This window comes from Metopolophium dirhodum, chromosome 7 (genome assembly GCF_019925205.1).
Source record: "Metopolophium dirhodum isolate CAU chromosome 7, ASM1992520v1, whole genome shotgun sequence".
Classification (NCBI taxonomy): domain Eukaryota; kingdom Metazoa; phylum Arthropoda; class Insecta; order Hemiptera; family Aphididae; genus Metopolophium; species Metopolophium dirhodum.
Genome location: NC_083566.1, coordinates 24,930,931 through 24,954,583, shown reverse-complemented (window position 1 = coordinate 24,954,583; position 23,653 = coordinate 24,930,931). Strand labels below are relative to the sequence as shown.

Below are 23,653 nucleotides of genomic sequence, written 5' to 3'. Positions count from 1 at the left end.
AATCCGATGAAATGTTATATTACAGTGTATAGAGTCGGCACGATGAACTGCAGTTCGTGTTCAATAAAATAGTCCTAAATATTTCGAAGACGAGGACGAGGACGACGACGAATAATGACTCGGGGCGACCGTCGGTCGGATAATTATAATCAGTATCGGATCTGCGCGCCTGTTCTACTGCGCATCACACACAAACACACACACACACACATACACAGATACACACACATGAGAGAGATTATTAAAATACGGACCCGATAAATTAAACGCGTATCGGTCGGTTGGGCCGGTCGAACTCTCGCGGGGGCCGCACGTCTGCCGCCGCCGTCGAGAATCGTGTTCGACTCTGGTCGATCGTATCTCTCGGGCGCGCGCGTCGTTTTATGTGTAGCACATATAATATCATAACAACATTTATGTGTATACGCGGCCGGTACCTCTATACGCGTATATTATAATATATACGACGTATGCGCACAATATAATAACGCATAAATGCGAAATAGGTGAAAGGGCACGAATTTGTAGTCTAAACATTTCTCTCTGTCTCTCTGTCTCTCTCTCTCTCTCTCTGTGTCCCTATACTTCCATCGAAATGATAAACAATAAGCACTAGCCGTTTAACGATGCGCGGATACGATATTTTTCAAACGATCACAGTTAGTAGGTATAGATGATACGATAATGATGTATAATAATATATAGTAGGTACGAATGTATACGACCAATCCCTCGTATGTGTGTATACGCGTATTATAATATATTCTATACTCGTATGGGTACCAATGTTATGTACGAATGCGTTTCGAGTGTTATGATTCGTATATAGGTTCCTACGTCATAATCTTGACGTACGAGTCGTATACAACGTCGATAATATATAGTACTTACTACCTATATGATTAATTGGTTTTATAGCCGCGAATGTAATCGTTTCGTCGGGTTATACAATATTATAATAATATGATATTCGTTATAATATTTTGATACACCTAATTATAATATAATGATGCACGTATAGGTAAGGTTAGGTATACCGTAGTCGATATACCGTTATCGTATATATATATATTATACAATATACGCATGCGACGACGCCGCATAAAAAGCAGATGTGTGCCATCAGTTTTCGTATATTTGGTGTGTATATAGAACGAAATATCCTAAGGGTACCCATACAGGGTACATATTATTATTATTATTATGTATTAGGTATATATATATATATATATACATATATACACCAATACGAAAGTCACATTTGGAAAGAAAATAACCAAACAAATCACAAAATCACGATGCCAAAACGAGCGATTGCGACGCACGATACGCGCGTATTAAATACGCACATAATTATTATTAGCGGACGATTCGGAGCCAACAAATCGTATACAATACGCGCATGCACATTATGTGGCTATAGTATTATACAGGTATGCCTACGATACACATAATGTACGGTCGATGCACGAGACCGATTTGCGGTTTTATTACCAGCGCGCCGACAATATATTATAATATATATACAGTAAGCCACCGCCGCTGCCGCCGCCTCTCTCGATCACCTATAAGCTCACTATAAAATATATATATTATATATATAATATGCGTATACTCACTATCCGATATCCCCGAAGGTGTTGTGTATGGCCGTACAGGAGAGTACGGGCGCGCGCGCGCGCGTGTGTGTACGAGGAAAAAACACGGCGGTAAAAAAAAATTCAAAACACTCACGACCTTATAACTCATGCAGATAACGACGCACACAAACGGCTATATAGCGCTATTAAAAAAAAAAAAAAACTTAAAAAAAACTAACGCTTATGTACCGGCTTTCACACCTCGACAGTGGGCCACGCCCGCGCAACGGGCAACAACAAATTGCCCGGCCGGGATACAATATTATATAAAATATTCTTCGGCGGGACTCGGCGGCGATGGGTCCGGGTGTATAATGTTATTATTATTATACATATATATAAACACGTCTCGGCAGCCTCGTGTTTACCTTACAGGTATATATAATATTATTATTATTATTATTTCGTTGCCGAGCTACGGACCGACGATGTTCGACGACCGGCGTGTACGGGGGGTGCACGACTTTTGAGCGCGCGCGAGGCTCGTGTAACGGTGCTGCCCTGTGGGAAATCGGTCGGTCGAAAGTAGCCGCCGCCGTCGCAATAATAAACGATAAATCTGCCGGCCGATCGCGAAGATTTTCGATTCGTCGACGTCTGCAGGAGAATACATTGACGACCGAATATTGTTATAATACGCGTACGTAAATATTTTCTTATTAGTTTCCAAAAAGACTCGTAGAACATTTCGTTAACTTCAAAGCCCAATATCCTATTATCCTGCAACAATGCAAACGAAATATTTTATGTTTAATCATATAGTTACTTTTTTATAAATCTTTTTGTATAGGTTTTTATATACTTATTAGTCGTCCACACTCCGGTATATGATATACGTGAAATTCATGTGTATGAACTATTATTTTTACTGTTGACTGTATTTATATTATATTATATATATTTAAATAGGTATAGGAATAGTTTATATAGGTACTATGTAATAATACTACGTATATACGCAATATCTGTTTCATGTTGGCATACATATCAGCTGTTTTTGAATTTATTTGACAAAAAGAAAAGAAAAACACATAGTTTATCGTATGTATATCGTTTGGGCAAAACTACACGAAGAAAAAAACGTTTGACTTTCCGTGTCTAATTTTCTTATTATTTTTACAACCACCGCATGCCGTCATCGAAAACAACAATATATCGACGTAGAAAAATATTAAGATGTAAATGAAGTATTCATCCCACAAAAGAATTTTATATTTTAATATAGAATAATCATTGTTGTTATACCGCACTGCCACCGTGATACATAACAGTTTGTTTATGTGTAATAATATAATAATATTATTAATATAAAGTATTCCGGACGACAAGATCCAATTAAGAACGGGTTGAGAATCGTGATAGAGTCGCGAGGAAATCTTTGGATTTCTCTACTTATTAAGACAGAATGTTAAAAAAAAAAAAAATCGAAACAGAATTACACCGTAACACACCGTGCATCGTACACACTATATAATATAAGTGTAGTTACAAAGGAGTAATGAATAATAATGTAAGTATTCCCCGCCGAGGGGATCCGATCCCGAACGGATTACGACGACGATACTACAAACGCGCAGTGTCCACTGTCGGTTTACGATAACAGGGCGCGATAGTCTCCGCAAATCCGCAAACGTTTCACGGATTTCGAACACTGCCATATAAACACGAGTATACAATACGTCATTATATAGGTATATCGTGTGTCTTATGCGGACCGGGAAACGCGTTTTATATTCAAATATTCTCGTCTCTATATATACCAACAACTACAACTATAATCCGTGCACTATATATATCGGCGTCGATGTTTTTTCTATTTTATTTTATTTTATTTCACTCTCATCCGAGTGGACGTAATTTATCCCGCACCTCTACAACACACACGCGCACGTATATTATAATATAAGTAGGCTATTGTGCGCACGCCGCCGATTGCCGGCGTAAAAACACCGGCACAAACGACACCATAAATAATTATTGTTCGTATGTGCAATATCCTACCTACGGGCCCCGTGCTTTGAGCGAGTGAAAGACACACGCCGACCGCACCACCGACCACTACTGCCCAAAGATACGATCGCACGAGTTTCCACCAAATCGCAAAGCCCGTCGTCAGTGCAGTGTACCAATATACGCAGAATATCGTCGTGGCGGTGCAATGCTGTTTACACGCGTTTAGATTTCGCACGATAACGCCATGCCGGCCCTCAGCAGCGGTATACACCTGCAGTTAATAAAAGATAAACAACATTATATATAAGTAAACATATTATGTAGATCTAACAAAGTCTATGATGTATACCTTGACTTTACCACATCACGTCACCAGACCTACGGTCGGTCTCGTTTTGGGTCAGATTTTCCACTTTAGCCCATTGATACACATTCGGCGACGTCCTTGATATTGGCCGCCGTTATGCCCCGCGCGAATGACACACCGGCAAAACAACAGAAACGGTGTCCGATGACGCGTTTTTGTGTGCATTTATGCGCTACACCATGGACGGCTGGCCAAGCGCGTCGTCGTCGCGCGTTGGGGTCATTCCGACCGCCGTCATCGATCGCCTCTGGTCAGACTGAAAGCGAAATCGCGCGCCCAAAACACATACACACACACGCGTACACAGCTGACTGTCGGTATGAATGAGTGAAGTCCACCCCTACCCCTCCCCCCTCTTACTAATGCTGCGTCGTCAGTACGTCGAGCAAGACGGTTTTTGCTCTTTACTCGTGCGCATCAGAGCGTTCCAGCAGAACAAGTAGACCAAACTTGGATATGGGTCAAAGAGCAGCCTACTCGATTGGATCTCGCGCCGAAACGTAAAGCGTGCGGCCTGCACTACTGCGATGGTTTTGCACGTATATACGTATAGGTATTATACGGATTGAGATGACACCGCGATGGTATTAAGACGACCACTAGCAAAAGACGGATGTGGACCTGATTTTTGAGTCTCGCATATATAATATATTATGTAATAATAAGGAGCTTATCGTTCAACTCAGCTAGGCTTGCACCCGCGTGCGTGTGCGTGCCTGCGTGTGAGTGTGTGTGTGTGTGTGTGTGTGTGTGTGTGTGTGTGTGTGTGAGTAGACAAGCGGTAAAGGATGTCAGACCAGTTAAGTCGGTGCGGTTACACAATGAAACCGTGCTCAAGGCCGTTCCCATACTACTACAATTATGATTAAAAATATCACGTTGAAAAGGGAACGACTGTCCAAAAACGGCTTTCGGTAAACGTGAATTGTAGAAGAAAAATAGTGATGGTGTATGTGTCTGTGAAAAAAAAAATTATAATAAAACTGATTTTCAAGCGTTCGCATCGCCATGTTTACGCGTCGACCATCGTCACCGATGATTCGAGAAGAACTCCCACGCTTAAACACGTATAACATATACAATACGCGTCTACCAAGTCAAATGCAAAACAAGTGAAAAAAGTGAAAAACCTGCTGCCAGTGTATCGCGTGATCGATACGATGTACTGCGGAAATTGGCCATATCCTCTTTTCGGACGTTTGCTCAGGTGCTCATTGGAAATAATAACGAAATGGTGTTCGTGTGCCCGAGAAGCTCGATAAATATCGGTGAAAACGCGGGAGAAAATTCATTGAAAACGACCGTTGGAGAACGTTATTATATATATACACGCAGAGACGTCGAGAACTGCAATGTTTTTTTTCAAATTACCTACCTATGTATATTATATTATGTAGTGAGTATTATATTATAATAATATTATGTACCTACTGACACGCACGGGAAGTTCGGACACCAACTATATAACAATAACAATATACATATAATATGTGTCCCCGGCGGTATCGCCTGGCTAAAAACGCATAAAAATGTCTAGTTCCCTCCACCCCTTCACCGGCCAAGGACCGCGACGACGATACGTGTCTTGTCCGTGAGCGCACGTCCCCGTCGTCGGCCGGTGTCGGTGGCGGCGGTAGCGGTGGTGGCTGCTGTGAACCTGCCAGTCAGCATGATCAATGTGGGGCATATCTAATGAACCATGCGGCACGAATTCATCTACAATGCTTCTATAGTGCAGCCGCCACCACCGTCGTTCATTGAGTTTTATACCGACGTTTAATATGTCCGAGCCGACAACGCGTGTATATCCACCCAGTGTTTCGTATAGATATATATACTTGTTGTTTTGAAAAAAAAACAATTTTAAAATAGCGAACGAATTACTGTCTATGTACAGCAGCTTTAGATACAAAAAAAATCGGTTTTACATATTTTCTTTAATTGAAAAATATAGTCGATCACTATTAACAGACCCGTCAACGATTTATGATACCTACCTATTTTAATATTATGACAATGATTTGATCCCTTCTATAGGAAATTTATTGATTTTTGAAGGAAACGTATGACGCCCTGCAATATGTTTGGTGTTCCCCGAGAACTGTGACAAATTTTTGAAAACGTTACTAGTATGTTAGTAATTTTAATAAGTTTTCCCACAAGATAGATGAACCATGAACGATGGCAGACATTGTGGAGCCAGGAGATCATATTGATCAGCTGACCGAACATTGTGGTGATTAGCAACGGTCGGCGGTCACGCATGGTTCCCGGTTCGATCCATTCATACGTTTTTTCTCTTCTTCATATACCAGAAGCTGCTCCCGGTGTTTGCTATATATGATGTGTACAAACATCCCATTCATGGGTGTCTGATGCTACCGTCGTCGTCGCGTAGTGTGAAATAGCTTCGGGCAAGGTCTCAGCCGCGGACCATTAACTGCTACACTGCCTCCTAAACAGAATAATACCGGTTCGGTAACTGAATCGTCGTCGTCATAATATGTCTGCGGTTTTGTTTTTATATTTTCCTCCCATATCAAATCCGACTAACTGTGACAGTATTAAGTTCAAAACATTTATGAATCTCATATTGTGCATAAATTAAAAAAAAAAAATTATAATAATTAAACGTATACGTATTTGCATCCTTGCTAGCTAAAAATATAAGATATCACCAGTTTAATTGACTATTGGTATTTGATTTACAATATTGATGATTGTCACCGACGACTGACGAGACATAGAATATAATAGACACCAAAGAATATAGTAAAATTTAATAATAATAATAAAATAAAAACAGCAACGAACAAAAACCGAAGAAACTATCTGTATTATTTGTGGTGACTGGGTATAGTGGCAGATTATAAAACCGATGACCGACAGCAGTTCATTGTGGAAGGACTCTGTTGGTAACCTTGGATCGACCGGACGCTGTAATGAGCGAGAAGTCGGTGTTAAAAACATAACCAAGTTTCGAAAAATACCACAAAAATTTTAGACTGACATCATAAAAAATATGAATACATTTATATTATGTATAAATATAGTGAGCAGTTGCATCATAACCTTGATACTATATGTGTGGTAAAAACAATAGGTTTCCACGTTCTGTAGCAATGGGAGCGATTCCCATCCGACCCTCTTCGACTTGCATTAAGTATAACATTGTCCTTGACATCAGTCGACACGAGGTTAAAAATTCTGCGAATTGATACGCGTCCCATGTGAAACACATCAAACACTGCATTTTCGAAGTCGCTTCGAATGATGAAAACTACGTAACTGTGAAGAAATTTAACTGAACTAAATAGTTTTTAAAACCCGATAATCAATTTAGTGATTATATGTGGATAAAAAATTGTCCGTTGTGAGTTGTGACATTGTGATCAACACTAAAAATGTGTTTTATATAACAAACTTCCCAACAAAATTCACTATCGTTTAAGTCTATCGCTTTTGCTATCGATATGAAAAACAATGATTTTACGCCTTGTATGTGGTCTCGAAAGCGAAATTCATTTGACCGTGGGACCATGTCAAATGTGCGCCACACATAAAAAGCGAATAAATCGTCTACACGCAAAATCGGAAAATAGTAGAGGGGATTCAAATTATGTTAAATGTCTGTGGATTCTAAGCCCGGAAATGACGTCACTAATTAGGGTGGGGTTTCCGATATGCAATCATCTTGTATCCCATTGTTACCTGTTAAAAATGTAACCAGAGTGAATACCTCCTCCCTCCTATCCACCCCACACCCGTTTCCACTACGGCCCTATTCCACATCCACTGGCGATGGCTCTCTACACGCCCTACACTGTGACGAACCGATTACAGTACGCGGCTTCCTACAAAAAAGATTCGCCGACGAGATGGACTAGTCGATTAGATAGCATAGTGAATATACCGCAGACACAAAAGAACGATATTTTATTACACATTATTATTATAACGATGATTTATTGATTGTGTATATTGTAATAGAATAACACATAATATTATAATCATCATCGATACGGATAACGAAACTCGAGTTAGAACGTTGATAAAATGTGATCATATTATTATATAGTACCCGTGTAACAACAAAGTTTCAAAAAATATTGTATTTTGCTTTAAACTAACATAAATTGAATGTTTTCGTATTCAGTGATTGCGAAAATTAAAAGCTAAAATGTTTCATTAGCTCAACGTATCTCCTTCATGCACTTCTAATTATTATTGCGGTTGAATAACATTTCAAACAATGAACTACAATGAATAATAAATATCGCGTATATTATATTTGTAATAGTACCTAATAGGTAGGTGCACATAGTCAATAATATATAAGCGACGCACAGTTAACATAACGTAAAAAAATAAACACACGCACACGATACTTGTGCGGTACTGGGCGCGGAATGAAAAATAAAGCCAACGAATAATATAGTGGAAAACCATTAGGACGGTGTACGAGTTGATTGATGATCGGTTCATCGGAGGAATGTTCATTGACTGGGTGGGATGAAACGGAAGTGGCCGTGATTAGCGCGTACGCAGCGTTCTGACCGCAGTCGCACATCGCGGCGGCGGCAATTGCTCCTCCGCGGCAGCGGTAGTCTGGACAAAAAAATAAACCTTTTTTTTGTATCTCACACACTCGCACAAAGAAAAATATACCTATACTAAGTATAAAAGTAACAATGAAATAGTGTTTGTTTTGTTTTACATTATTCGATGTATATACGCGTGTAATACACAAGACAGGAAACGGGTACCTATACCAACTGTACAGGAAAAAAAAAGGAAACGACACCCAACCACGGAGGTGATCTTGGAATGTGAAGGTAGTACTTATAAAATAGAACGTTTTCGGTCACACTTTTCAATAACTTTTTTATAATGAAACTCTTCAACATAACCGCTACATAATAATATAACATTGGAAAAATAAAATCCCAGTTTTCTCACAACTAAAATAATATTTTTGAAATATTCTTTATAGGACAGCCGAACACATTGAACGTGTGTGTAGGCATAATATGCACGATAAATATAAATTAATTAATATGACAAGCGATGGTATTCCGATAAATAAAGGTATTTTTTAAATTCTTATTCGATAATACGTGTATTAATATTAACAAATCGACTCCAAGTATTCCCAATGTGTTGGTTCGATTTTCAGTTTTAAACTTATAGTCTATATAATCACATCGGACAGAGTTAAAGCCATCATTGTGTCGGAATCCGTGATGACAATAATATTACTATTATTATTATTATATTTTCATCTCGGATATATTATTATATATCTCTAAATCTCTTTTAATTCCCACGATTTTGATATAGACGTTACCGATGAAGACGTTCCTTCCCGCTAAACACCACGATCGCGGGTCCTATAATATATCGGGTCCCTGCGCATAGGCATAATATGTATATAGATATGATTATGCGGTGTATGAAATGTCGATTTGTCTACGCGATTCGCGTGCTTCGGGGCAGAATAGAAGAGAAAACCGTGTCGTCACCGCTGCCGACAGTCGTGACCGCCGTGTTTTTGGAGGCCCATTACAAAACGATCAGCCGGCGCAATAAAGACCTCACACGAAATAATGAAAAATAAAACGGGGTCCTCCCCCGTCCAGCCACCTCGTCTACCACTACCACCGGTTCTTCTGCTGCCGTGTTCTCATCTTTTACGGATTACCCGAAAATTGCCCCGCAATCAATTATCATTACCCGTTTTTGCGGCGGCGACAAGACTGAGAGTAAATGGACGTGTTATAATAAAGTCGGTAGCTATATTATATTATATTATAATAGGACGCGCGCATTATTATTCCGTAATTTTCTTCTCTTTTATACACTATTATTCGTTCTATACCGAATACATGGGCAAACGAAAATCATAAAATACAAAAGCCGAATCAATAGCGTGTGCGGGACGATTGTTTCCCCGTGCCCACGTATAACTGTACAAGACGACTGCACGAGTATACATTGTAATATTATATTATGTACGAAAACGGATTTAACTTTTACCGAAATTTGTTCGTAGGTATTGATTATTGGTTTTACAATCATAGTATATTATACTATTGTTTTATTCTGTAAACGCTTATTTTTTTTTTTTTTTAAGGAATTTTCAAAAAAATATTGTGGTTCATAAAAAGATCGTGGTTGTAGTTAGTATAATAGCATTGAATTATTTTTTCCTACTCTAAGGAATTTTTGTTTTTTGGTTTATTCAATATTTAAAAATAAATTACGTCAACCGTAATTCTGAAAATATTTCTGAATAAAGCCAATTTCTCGGCCTAGTGATGATTTATTATTTGCTATACTTTTCAATGTAATAATATGAAAACACTCGCGTCTATATTCAGTAAAGATACGAGTAGCCAGTTTCTGTAATTATCTTGTACCTATGTATCTATTATCATGAATTATTTGTCATGATAACGAAAGTTTATTATTTTGTAAGGCTGTAACATGATTCCAATCAGAATATATTTTGAATAGTATACGTGAAAGTATATTTAATTTTGATTCTTCGACTTGTTGTTTTGTTTTATTTACTTACTTTTTTCGAACAAAATTGTTCTATCTTGCGCAACCACTCGAGTGCCATTTCCTTTGGAAATTATTGCTTTTAGTGAATTACTAGAGTACATGTGCTATTGATGATGACCCTTCGTTTTTTCCAAATCAGCGATATTAATCAATTTCCAACGCAAACGAGTCACGTAGTACAGTGGAATGTAGCTACATACATCTATGCGACAGTAGCAGAATAATAATAATAATAATAAAAAATGCACCTAATGGAAAGAGAAAAAATATCGAGAATCGATCGATGTTTTTGTTATTATATTATATTGTTTTGGTACTGAAATCGTCGTTTTTTCGAAACACAACGCGTAACGTTCCGTGACACCTGTACAATCCGCCAGTGTGGGAGTTCCAAATTATCCAAAATTTATCACAATTATTGATTGTTTCTAGTTCGACCAATTGGTCACACTCAGGTGGTGTATAAAGGGTAAAGTGTAATAGTGATTGATATTATTATTATTATTATTAGTAGTAGTAGTAGTAGTAGTAGTACTATTAATATACAAAACATCTCATGGCTAATATTCAAAGGTATTATTACCTCGTGATGGGAATAAAGTTTTTTGTTTTTTTTTTTGTTTCATTTTTGTAATTCCGTAGAGAGTATAATACACGATTTAGGTATACGTGGTTTCTTTTCACGTTCGCCAATCTAAGAGTGATTCTGAATTTATTAAAATAAAAAGTGAGATTATAGAAACGAGAAAAATGCATCTTTCGCCTTTTCCCGCAAATCGATTTGTAACCATCTCAAAGCTTTTCCACTTTGGCAAATTACACCGGGGGAGTGAAGGAAAAAAAACATAAGAGAAAAAGCAACTGAGAAAATAAAAGAAAAAGGTGCGTGCGTTATGTCTTTAGGCCATAACAAAAGCCGAGGAAAAATAACTGAGAGAAAACGAACTTTCCGTAATGGTGCAATAAATATCTAGAAGTAGTGTATGAGAAGGGGTGCGTATAAATACATTTGAAAACAGAGGCGGAGCGATGTGGCGTGGGGTGCTGGCTTGAATATCGTCGATATTATTTTTATTTTTTTTTTCAAAACGCTAGAAATAAAAATTTTAAAAAACTTTTATGACTGTTGAAATATTTTATTAAAATAATATAATAATAAAGGAAACCAATTAGTTTGTTTGAATGTTTCACACACGTACGTGAACAGCCACCGTCTCGGTCATGATTGAACCAACATAATACACTGGTTTCGCCTAAACAAACGCCATTTGCTTACAACACTTACAGGGATGACATATTTTTGTATCCTAAAACCGGTCAGGCGCTAACATGTGATGTATGAGATTATCTTATTAGTTTCGGTTTCCTGCGGCCAATGGATACAGCTGGAGTTTTTAAATTTACAATATTTATATCATAAACTAGTAGACAGCAAAATAATAATCAGGTTTAATTTTATGGATTAAAGGATTTACTTATTTTAAAAACATATAGGCTTACGCTTTTTAAGTACCTTTCTGAACAATTTAGTACCTATATATTAGCGTTCAAAAATCATTTACCTGAATAAAATATTTTAAAAATAAATTCTGGTAAAAAAACAATAACTTAAGTAAAAACACTTACATAATTGAATTTACTTCAAATATTAAGAATAATCGGCCCTACATTTTGTTATAATACAGCAAATAGTATCTACCTATTTTGGGTATCGTGGTTATATAATTGGTATTTCATTTTTAAAGTAATATAAATATAAATTATAGTTCAAAGACTATAATATACAAATATTTTTAAATCGATTTTATTTAGGTATCTACAATCTACTATTTTATAAAAAAAAATAATTTTAAATAACTTAAAGAAATGTATTTGATGGATTTTATTTTTATTTTTAAATTATCAGGTAACTATTTAAATAAAAACATCAAAAAATATCCTTATTGTGATACATGATATTTTAAAAATCAAAAACATGTCTTCAACTAATTTTTTTAAATATTTAAATAAGCATGTTGTTTGTTGTTTTTATTTAAAAACCACGAATACTTGAAAAATGAGTCATTAGTGACACTTTTGTCTATGAAGTTTAATGATGGATTTATTAAAATGATTTTTATCGTTGGATGTGGTAGTGTTGTGATATTAAATCTGAAAGCATGTATAAATCATCGCTAGGGTTTGGATTTATATTCAATAATTATATAGTTTGTATAACAATATTATTGCTATAATTTAAATATATTTATTATACAATACTATAAAAATAACAAGTTATTTCTTTGTTAAAATGCTCTAAAATTATACTATGACCGTCAACAATAATTAATAAATGTCAAAATAATTGTATTTATCATTAATGTACCTATGTAATATATACTCTCTCTGAAACATTTATTACAAAACATGGTATTTATTAATAATGAATACAAAATACTTATGATAAATGTATGACCATTGTAAATGTTTATTATTATATCATAATAAATACTACACATATTATAATTTTATAGTATATACTATATACCTACCTACTAACAAAATTGAAATATTACTTTGGAGAACAATTATTTTCATTTATTTTATAGAACAGATAATTCTTTATCAAAACTTGGTTATAATAAAATATATCAATAAAAAATGCTATTGAATTTATTTATATTATACCAAAATGTAATTAGTAAAATAGACATTATCAATAATATTGAGCGACAGCTTTAATAATGATCAATACATAATACAATACAGTGATTTGTCTGTATTGTTCCAATTTATATAAAAAAAAGATATAACTTGTGTTTTAAAATTATAAATTAGGAATAAAATCTCGGGCGAAAATAAAAATGGTTTCTGTAGACATTAAATAAATCAGATTAATCTCGGCTTGCATAATAATATTATTTCGTTGGTTCAATTTGGATAAAATATTTATTTCGTTCGTATTTTTTTTTTGTTTTCGTATTTTCGGGCACGTCATATTATTTTGAAAATGATAAATTCAGCAGCACTCCGTTCTCATCTCGCTATAGCTCGTGGCCCGCAATGTGCACGCAACTGTGAAATATGACCGTGTACCCCCACCCGCCAACCCTGTATATATTCTCGATCCGGTTTTCTACTACCATACAACAGAGGTATTATATTTTCTGTTTTTTTTTTTTAATTTCGCGGACCGTCGACTACCCCTTACCCGGGGGGTCGTGATTGATTGCGCGCCGGTCTCGCGAATTATATTCAAATTTGACCTAGCGCACTACGGCGACGGTGGCGACAACGACAGTTTCATTAGAAAACCCCGACGGAGTCAAATCCAACTTACGATGCTCTTATAATAATAATAATCAAAGGCCACGGCGCGGCATTGTGACAGTGATGAATCGCGATGAACGTAATCACTAATCATAAAATAAAGATGTCCGAAAAGAAAACAATGAGAAACTTACTCATTCATCCAGCCATGAATTCAGAATTTTTATCAAAGTAAAAAATTCGACGATAACCAATAGGAAAATTCGATTTCGTCCAAATCGTCTTTGTTTCTCCCAAAATCATCTTGAAATTACTTTTGAAAAATAAAAAATACAAAAAATAAAAGGAACTATACTGAGTTTTTCGACGCAGTCATAATACATAATATACATTTATACATCATTCGTGGTGAGCCCGCGTTTTCGTCGAATATTTCAAAGGCCAACGCCTGTGTGTGTGTGTGTGTGTGTATGAGAGAGAGAAAAAGAGAGTAGCGGAGGTCGTACACTCGTGCCGGTGAAGTTTCAAAGTGTTGCGACCATAATCTGCAAACGGCATTGCGGGCTTGTGCGATCCTTGATCCTCGGACCGTGAACGGCCCTCCACGGTATTATTTATTTCTGCGGTCGTTTTCCGAGGGATAATCCAATCTTGAGAAACCGGGTGTATAATAAACAATGCGGGGAGCTTTTTAAGTGCTTTCCGCCCACAACAGCCTTTATCTTTCCGTCTACCACATCCCCTCTTCACCAACATCTCTACAAACCCGCGTATACGCATCCCCGCCTAACGTACACCGTTTCTTTCTCCATCTCTTTGACGACGGTATCATAAAACGGTAATGGCAAAAATACAAGCTCGATCCTCCTACCGCACCACCACCGACGTCTCACCAGTTACCCAAACTCACACCGCTATCCAAAATACACACATTTGATGTATATCAACAGTTTATTTATATACACGTATATTTATGATGTGTGTGTGTAAAAAACTTAACAAACCACCGCTTCCCTCTCCCGCAACCGCATTACACTTTTGAACATATAAACCTTCCCACCGTCTCCTCGATCAAAGCAGAAAAAGCGTTTTCACAAACCCTGGAATTAATTTTTCCTTAACGACGAAATTTCTACGGTCCCCTTTCCCGCATGCACACGTCTCTAATGGAATCCTATAAAAGGCTTGTTTTGCACTTTTGTACCCGACCGAATGAATATCATTATAAAGCATATTAAACGAGTTGCGAAATATTTATTATCAAAGTTAGGTTCTAAAACATTCATAACGTCGTTGTCGTCGAGCGCATGAATCTTTCAACAATTATATTACGACGTGTATATGCGTTGTATATATTATCATGAACGCATAATGCAAGTAGGTAGCCTGATATTAATAATAATTGGTAAAAAAAAAAATCAAGTAGTGCGACGTTCGTCACTTTGACTATAAGCAATTATAATTATTGTTCTCAAACATTTAGATATTATTAGATATACTACTACCTTATAGGTATTGATTTTACAGAAAATGCTCGTGATGAAACGTCGTTGCCTAGAATATGATGATCAAATAACCATTTAAAAATGATTTTGTTTTTGCTGAAGGTAAACTCCCCCCCCCCCCGCCCCCCGACCACCACGCTGTTGCTCTCACAACGCTGACAAAATAAGAACTTAGACCACTCTTAGCTTATATAACATAAAAATATGATTTATATCATATACATATTATATTATGTTTGCAGTGTATACGTATGTGTATGTGTGGGACAGTGATCACATATATATATTATGTTATTATTATCTTAAGGCTTCTCCGTGCGCTTCTTCGGGCATACGAATAAAATAATATTATACCTACGTATAGTGTGGTGGTGATATCGAGGGGAAGTCGAAGAGATATTCCAGCAAACTTCGGAATCGTGAGAATTTCCCACCAGAGTCTATATTTTTATAGCGTCTTCTTCGCATACAATTGGAGAGTAGTGAGTACGAATGTAACGAGCTGAGGAAATACGAACAGAGAACCGGACCATTGTGGTCGGCGACCGGCGTAATCGATACCTACTGGCCATATTCAATTGCACTCGTGTGACAAGAGCACTGTGAGATATTCGTGATTCCCGGACACACCCGAAGGCACAAGCCGCACTGAAATCGAAACTGCGATGCAACCTTCGTCGTCGCTAGGTGTCGTCGACGACCAGCGGTGCACGCTATATACGTGTAATCATATAATATTCGTATAGTCTTCGATTTCCTAGGCATGATATACAATTCAGAATCACGTATACATCGTACGTGTATTATAGCCGCATATATAACATAATAATATACATTTTACGCGGTACACATTCGGTTGAAGCAAAAGTGCGATTCAATAATATTATGTAGGTAGGTACGTACACGAAAACAATACGCATCGCATATTATATAAAATGTGTGCCAAATCGGACGAAGACGTTTTTTTAGATTCGAAACGGCCTATGGGACGATGATATTATTAAAAATAATATTTATTATCTACCCCGAAACGAGTTTCGACAAACTAGTTTGTTTGTTTATAGCGTGTCGTGTACGAACAACAATATTGCATTTAATATTATTTTTTTTTCATCTGGGATCAATGGTAATCGTTCGGTAAACATCTGACTGTACATAATATGTAGTTCATAACACACTTATATATATATATATACCCATAGGTGTACGCTCATCGGATCCCTCTTCAGTAGCTATGTTGCTGTCAGCTGCATCACTGCTATTATTATTATTATTAAATTTACCTGCATGCCAACACACCTTTTGCAGGCTTTTACGATCAAGTGTCCCCCCCCCGCGGTATGCTCGCGCCCGTTCGCAGTTCCTCACATCCTTCTCACTCATTCTCACTACAGTAAACGAACCTGGCGTTTAATCGATAGGGATATATATTATTATTATTATATATGTACACGGCTGCCGTCACACATATCATATATACCTCCTGTTCCTACATATACACAAGCCACGCGGGGTAGCCGTGACAATCCTGAATTTATTAACTCCGCATTGTGCGCGCAGTCGAGAGGGGGACACACGTACAACAATATAATAATAGTGTTATATACCGCCGACTTGTGCAGCGTCTGAAACTGCGAGGGACGCGGTTGACGACGACGACAATGTAAAGAATTTTTGTATTTTATTCTTCTCTATTCAATGTATAGGTAACGTTTTCGAGTTTTTTTTTTTTATGACTTTCCGGCACCACGACAGTCGTCTCGTCGATATACTTAAACCGCCCGCCAATATAATATATTATAGGTTCAATATAAAATACGGTTCCGTTCAAAGTGTCCGTAAAAGGTATATGTAATTTGTTTAGCCGGCAGTGGCGTTTGAGCATTGGTCAAAAGGCTACCTGCAATTAACACCACCGACATCGACGATAGCCGTTCCGGCAGATCGATCATCCGCGATCAGAATTCGCACCGCTCTGCCTCGGTCTCTCTCACAGTCTCTGCTGTTTGCTGTTTCTTACTTTAATAATATTTTAATATGATTATCTAAATCCGTACCATATAAATATTAAGAACCGTAATCGCTCATTTCAGTAGCAACTATATAATATGATATTCTTATATCTTTGGGCTTCGGGCGATATCTATAAATAATATTACGATTTATTATAATATTATATCGTTTAACCTAACCCGGCGACTGTCGCGTAAGTCTTCCGAGCGGACCATCGTCGGCGCAGGGTATACCGCCACCGCGAGCAGCGCACGCCCAGGCGAATCCGTCATCGAGTCGGCCACCCACACGGACACCGCGGCGCAGCCACACACACTGGTACACACGTCATTGCACATCATTAACCGCCGCGCACCGCACACGTCATACGGTACCATCGGCGCGCGTGTACGCCGTACACGTTAAGTGGCGTTTTTCACGTGTCGTCGTGTGACAATCGTCACGAGCGTGCGACAAATTCGCGTCGGGATCAGCCGTGTGAGACCGGCCGGTGGCGTGCGTGTGCGTGCGTGCGTGTGCGTGCGCGCGGGCGGGCGAAATGAAATGCATATGTGAAGAGGGGAAAAAAATGATTTGAACGTCACACGTCGTTTAACGGGTCTTTTGATGAGCGGTAGCGGTGGCCAAAAAGGCAGTCGCCGCCACACGCAAATCACGTAATGTACGCCGCGCGACGCAGCCGCGGCCGATAAACGATTGACGCCGCCCGCCGACGGCCGGCTCGGCGTCACGGACGATTGTGCGTACACGTCGTATAGCACTACTTCGGAGGGCCAGGAGGAGGCGTTAAGTTAAACATTTAATTACTGCAGCTGCGGTCGTCCGGTGTACGCGGCTCTTATACGTTCGCATCATTATTTCTATTTTTCTGTCAATATTCTTGCCCATAGAAATTAAAAGGCGAATAGATATTATAGACTTAAATAGTTAATACATTTTTTTTTTTTACTAAAATGTAAGTCCTAGTTATATGCGCGTGTGCATAATAATATTATATTGTATATCAAACCTCGATTCGAAAAAAAAATAACGTCCGCATATAATAATATATTATAGGTACGTATGTGGTATGTATCGTACCTATATATATATATAAACGGGTTTTTGCCTTATGTGTGGCATTTCGATTGGCATTCCCCAAAGGAACCATTACATGGCACAGAGGACGAGCGGGATGGAAACAAACGTTTTGTAGCCTGTAAAGCTTTTGCGGGCGCGGTTTAATAACACAAAAAGCTCTGTGCTGGCTTTTTCGACTTTTGGCGCTTATTAAATATTTACGGCCCCACCACCACCACGCGTATACGTATTTATTATACACTATATAAGCGTACGACAGAGTGGAAAAGTCGTGGAGGGGGCGAGAGAGAGAAATGGTGAGGGGGGACGCTCGCGGAGATCGAGAAGGGTGAAAAAAGCGTACGTAAAGCGTTTTCGGGTTTCCGGTCCGCCCATTGGCCAATGGCAAAGGGTCCTACAGGATACTCCGCGCGGCACATGCGTCATCCACCACCACCCCGACGTCTCTCTCGCGATACACGGTGGCGGTAGAAAGGATTTTTGACGGGGGCCCAAAAAAATCAAAGTGCGCACCGTCGTGGGGTGGCTCCAACGGGGACGATTTAAAATGTTTACGAAACCCACAAATTTGGCACGGCGAATAAATAAAAAATGTTCTACTTCACATAAACTGAGTGAGTAAACTGCAGGATTAGGACTCGCGATACAAGATATCGTATAATTTGACACCATGCAGTCGTCTGGGATGAAAATTATAAAAAAAAAACCATGTAAGAAAATATACATTTACCAACTACCGTACAACCTGCAGCCTCCAGAACCAAATATATAGTGGTATTATTATTAGCGTAGGTTATACAACAGTTGATATTTTACAGCAGGTATTAAAGAAACTTTACTTCTTGCGAGAATTTTATAATTTGCACTCGATAAAAATAATATTTTTTTTATTATTTTTCACGTATTCATCTCATTTTTTCCCCGATTCTCTCTGGCCGTTGTGGCAATCGTGTGTATTATTATAGTATTATGTATAATCTATGCAAAAAGAGATAGAGATAATAAATAGAATAACATGATAATAGTATAATATTATACGACAAGAGGAGAAAAAGATGAAAAATCATACTCCGCGCTGCTTATGTAGACGACTGCGGTGTGCGGAGGTGACGGTGGGGAGGGGGCCGTCCCCACCGCGAAAATCCCTTTGTCCCGCCCATCGGCGGCGGCATATAGGCACCACGACGACGACACGGCCGCCGCCGCACATAAGCCACCCCGGCCGGTCGTCGGCGGCGGCGGATACACATATTGTGCACGTCGTCGCGCGCGCACACACGCACACCGTTAGTCGTACTCGTCGTCGTCGTCGTCGTCGTCTCGTCGTCTCGTGGTCTCGTCGCCTCTACGTCTCGTCGTCATCGTCGTCGCACATCGCATCGGTCACACGGTTCCTTCCCCCCTCCCCGCCAAATTATACACCCCCTCGCGACTCGTGTTCACCGCGTGCGTGTTATGTGCCGGCATGGTGCTAGGCTGCGATTCCGTTGTCGGTGAACTCGGCGCGGCCGCCACCAAACTGGACCCGTCCTGCAACATCGGACTGTTCTCCGCGCTCAGGCCGGCCATGGACCTGTCGACGGCCGCGTACCGGTACAACCAGAACATGATGGAATACTACACGTGTGAGTACCGCGCATAATATTCACGTGTAATGTTTTTTTTGATTCGCAGTGACGGGCGGTAAACGATATCGCAATGTCGTAGCACCTATAGGTCGTCTCTTATTACGTTGTCAGAGCTCTCTAACATAATATAATAATACTCGTGAAGTTGTGTTTGACCGTATGTCTGAGTGGTTCGTCCCGAGCCTAAGCTTTAGACTAAGCTATAGGTACCTATAGATTGTAAATATGTTTAGGCCCTATATTATACGATACCGCGTGTACCTACATCGTATTAAAGACGTTTTTCATATTGTATAGTCAGTGTTCCAGTATAATAGTAGGTACACACCACTATAACGTATCACACGCGTCTTGTTCTGTAGTTCACAGTTTCACACGCATATAATATATTAAACTTATAGTGATTTTGTTAAACCCTTAATATTTGGCGACGAAAAATTTCATTTTCCCAACACCACGCACCGTGGTTATGATGCGAGTGATCCATAGGCGTAATCGGAGGGGGGCAGGGGGGGACTCAAATATTTAACTAAGTGGCCAATAGCATCATTTTACCTTATAGATTTTTAATTTTACCACAGTCCCCCCCCAAGAATTTACCCCAGATTACGCCTATGTATGTACCCGGTTTTAAGATATAATATAATCGTAGCTTATGTATAACCATTACGATGACATGGTATTACATTTGCTTATTTAACTAGTTCGAGTGCTTTATTAGCTTTATTATGCTATAATAGACTTAGCACCGTTTGATTGACCGATTGTGCAGGTTACCCATAACATATTAACATGCGATCATCGCGCACATACTGCAAGTACCCATATTAGTATAATACCCTGCAAAGGTTATCGAAGTCGAACGCAATAAAACGACAATCAACCGGAGAGACGGCAATAACGATATCTTACCCAACATATTATTGTATTTTTGTTTTAATTCTGTCGTGGAGGTAGGTATACACGCGCACCAATTAGCCGAAAAAAAACGCTCGGGCTTGATTGGCACAATAATAATACAACGTATGCAACTCTCCTGGCACGATATTTGGTACCGTCCAATTAAGATTTCTTCGCGGTCCATTCGGGCGGACGACAACGGCTCTTGATTGTCTTGTAGACCAGACAAATATTCACTTTTGTATCTCAAAAATAAAAGATTTAATTAACCACAAATTACCGAAACTGCCGCTGTATAGAGACCAGTGCAGCAGTTGAAGCTATTTTTGTTGGTCATCGTTTTTTTGTGTTTATCATGCCAGTATACGTTTAAATTTAAATTTTATTAAAACTTTTAAAATCGTTCAGACTCGACTTATAATTAAAAAATAAAAATAAAATTACTTTTTTGATGATATATTAAACAATGGATGAATCATTCTTTTCTGTATAATAAATTATAACTGTACAGTTTTTAAAATTCAGGGTATACCCGGTATAGGTCAGCTGTCATTACGTATTAGTGTATTACTTAATGATACGAAAGTCCAAAATATAGACAATTCAAACAATCAACATTAGGCATAATATACTTTATTTTTTCTAATCCACTAAGTATGTGAAGTAATTCGTTGTAATATCGATAATGATATCATCATGATTATATTTCAGACACGGGGTGACCAATATATACATTGCATACACGTCGAGTGGTGTGCGCGCGCGTGGCCCTTTAATCGACACTCGATTCTATAGGGTAGATTCATTAAAAGCAACAAGGGCGAGTAATCCCAAAGGGCCAAACACTCTTAACAGGGATAAAACTGCAATCTCCGTGTTGGAAAAGTTACTGATTGTTTTCGCAACAAAAACCGATCCAATGTGGGCAGTTTATCTTTTAATGCACACTACATAGTGTGTTTTTTACGTCTATATCGACCACCGGAGTACACGTATTTTATTATTTTGTTTTTTTAAATTGAATTGTATACGCGACTCGAAATGGCAACGATGTAAAGTTTTGTTAGACGGCGGCGGTACCTAAAAAGTAAATAAAAATATATAATATACATTAAACCTTAATAATAATACATAGGTACTATAAAGTATATATTGTTGGTATACGATATCGACGTATCGCATATTATTCCTATTCTCGAATTCACGTATTCCGGTATTCTAACATTCTATAATCTATACGGGGTTTCGGATAATTTTAACGTCCAAAACAATATCATAATAGTTTTCCTATGATATAATATTACTGTGGAGACGATACCACCCCGCGGTGTATTTATCGCGTGGTCGTCTTTCGAGGGCTCTTCACCGAACACAAGCGCACCGTTGTGTATAATACACAGCGGAGGTGCCGCATAGCAGTAGGTATATTATTTACACGTATAAATATAAATTAGCGGAGGTTTATTGTTTTCACGGCGGCGCGGAGACTCGAGAGCCACAACATGTCGACCCTTAATAGCCACCGCCCTCTTAACCCCGTCGTCGGTACTCGAGGATAATCTGCTTAATTCGTCGGCCGACCCCCGCAAAGCCCCAAACGAGATTATCTCGTTAGACCATCTGATACGCGCGCACACGACTGCGGGTAGTTCTGTTTGTAATCGTAAACGCCACGTACCACACCCACAAACACACATATTTATTATATTATATACAAACATGAATTTCCGCACACACACACACACACACACACACACACGTGCAAACGACCCAGCACGATAGATTTTTCGTACGATATTCGTATTATTATTACTATGTACATATACTATTATACATTGTTGGTCAGCCGAACCGGACCTTTTCACACTTTTCGACCGTCCGATTCGGACCGTCCTCCGACCGCCACTCATTATATTATAATATATTGTGTGTGTGCTCGTTGTAAACAAAATGATTGTATTAAACCGTCGCACGCGCCCTTACACAATGCGGCCAGATGGTTTAATTAAAACGACGAGCCTAAATAGCACCCGTAAATAATAGTGTACAATAATAATATTATGTATTATTTTAAATCATTATTATATCATTTTACCGTGTACAAGTATATCAAATATAATATTAAACACCGCCAAATTTGTTGTCCCGTACAAGACGGTAAACTGGAAATCGATCATCATAAAAATAATGTCGCCGTGGTCGCGCAAATATTATATCGCTGTGTTGCACTCACACGTATAATAATAATATTATATCGTATTATTATAGGTTCATATAACATTAAGTTGCGATGGGGATAATGGTCGTCGCAGTGCAACAATATCATGCGTGTGAAGTGGACGTTCGGAATGTATACCAAATATAATATTATAATAGTATATCATAATATTATGAGCGGATAAAAAACCGGGACAATACGTGATTGCGGTATATGATAATAACAATAATATTATACGCGACGATCGTTCGGCGTATTATAATGATACTTAGACGCACATTATGTGTAACAATTATCGGTTTTCGGCGATTTTTTTACTCGACGTTTTGCGGTGTGGCGTTGTATGATATATGATATACATATATATAACACGGTATCCGATAATAACCTGTGTAAAATATATACGCGAAGACGGCACGAACAAAAGAATATAACGCATTGATCGAATCGCCGTGTACTCGTGTACAATAATATTATGTATATAAAATACGCGATGTATATTATTGTCCACGATATAATATATAATATTTGTA

The 23,653-nt window shown here is 38.3% G+C and overlaps 1 protein-coding gene across 1 annotated transcript in view; it reads left to right on the top strand.

Moving 5' to 3' along the window:
- The window catches only part of LOC132948114 (paired box protein Pax-5), a 78,801-nt gene that overhangs the window by 28,961 nt on the left and 26,187 nt on the right, over positions 1-23,653 (top strand). The window lies entirely within an intron of this gene.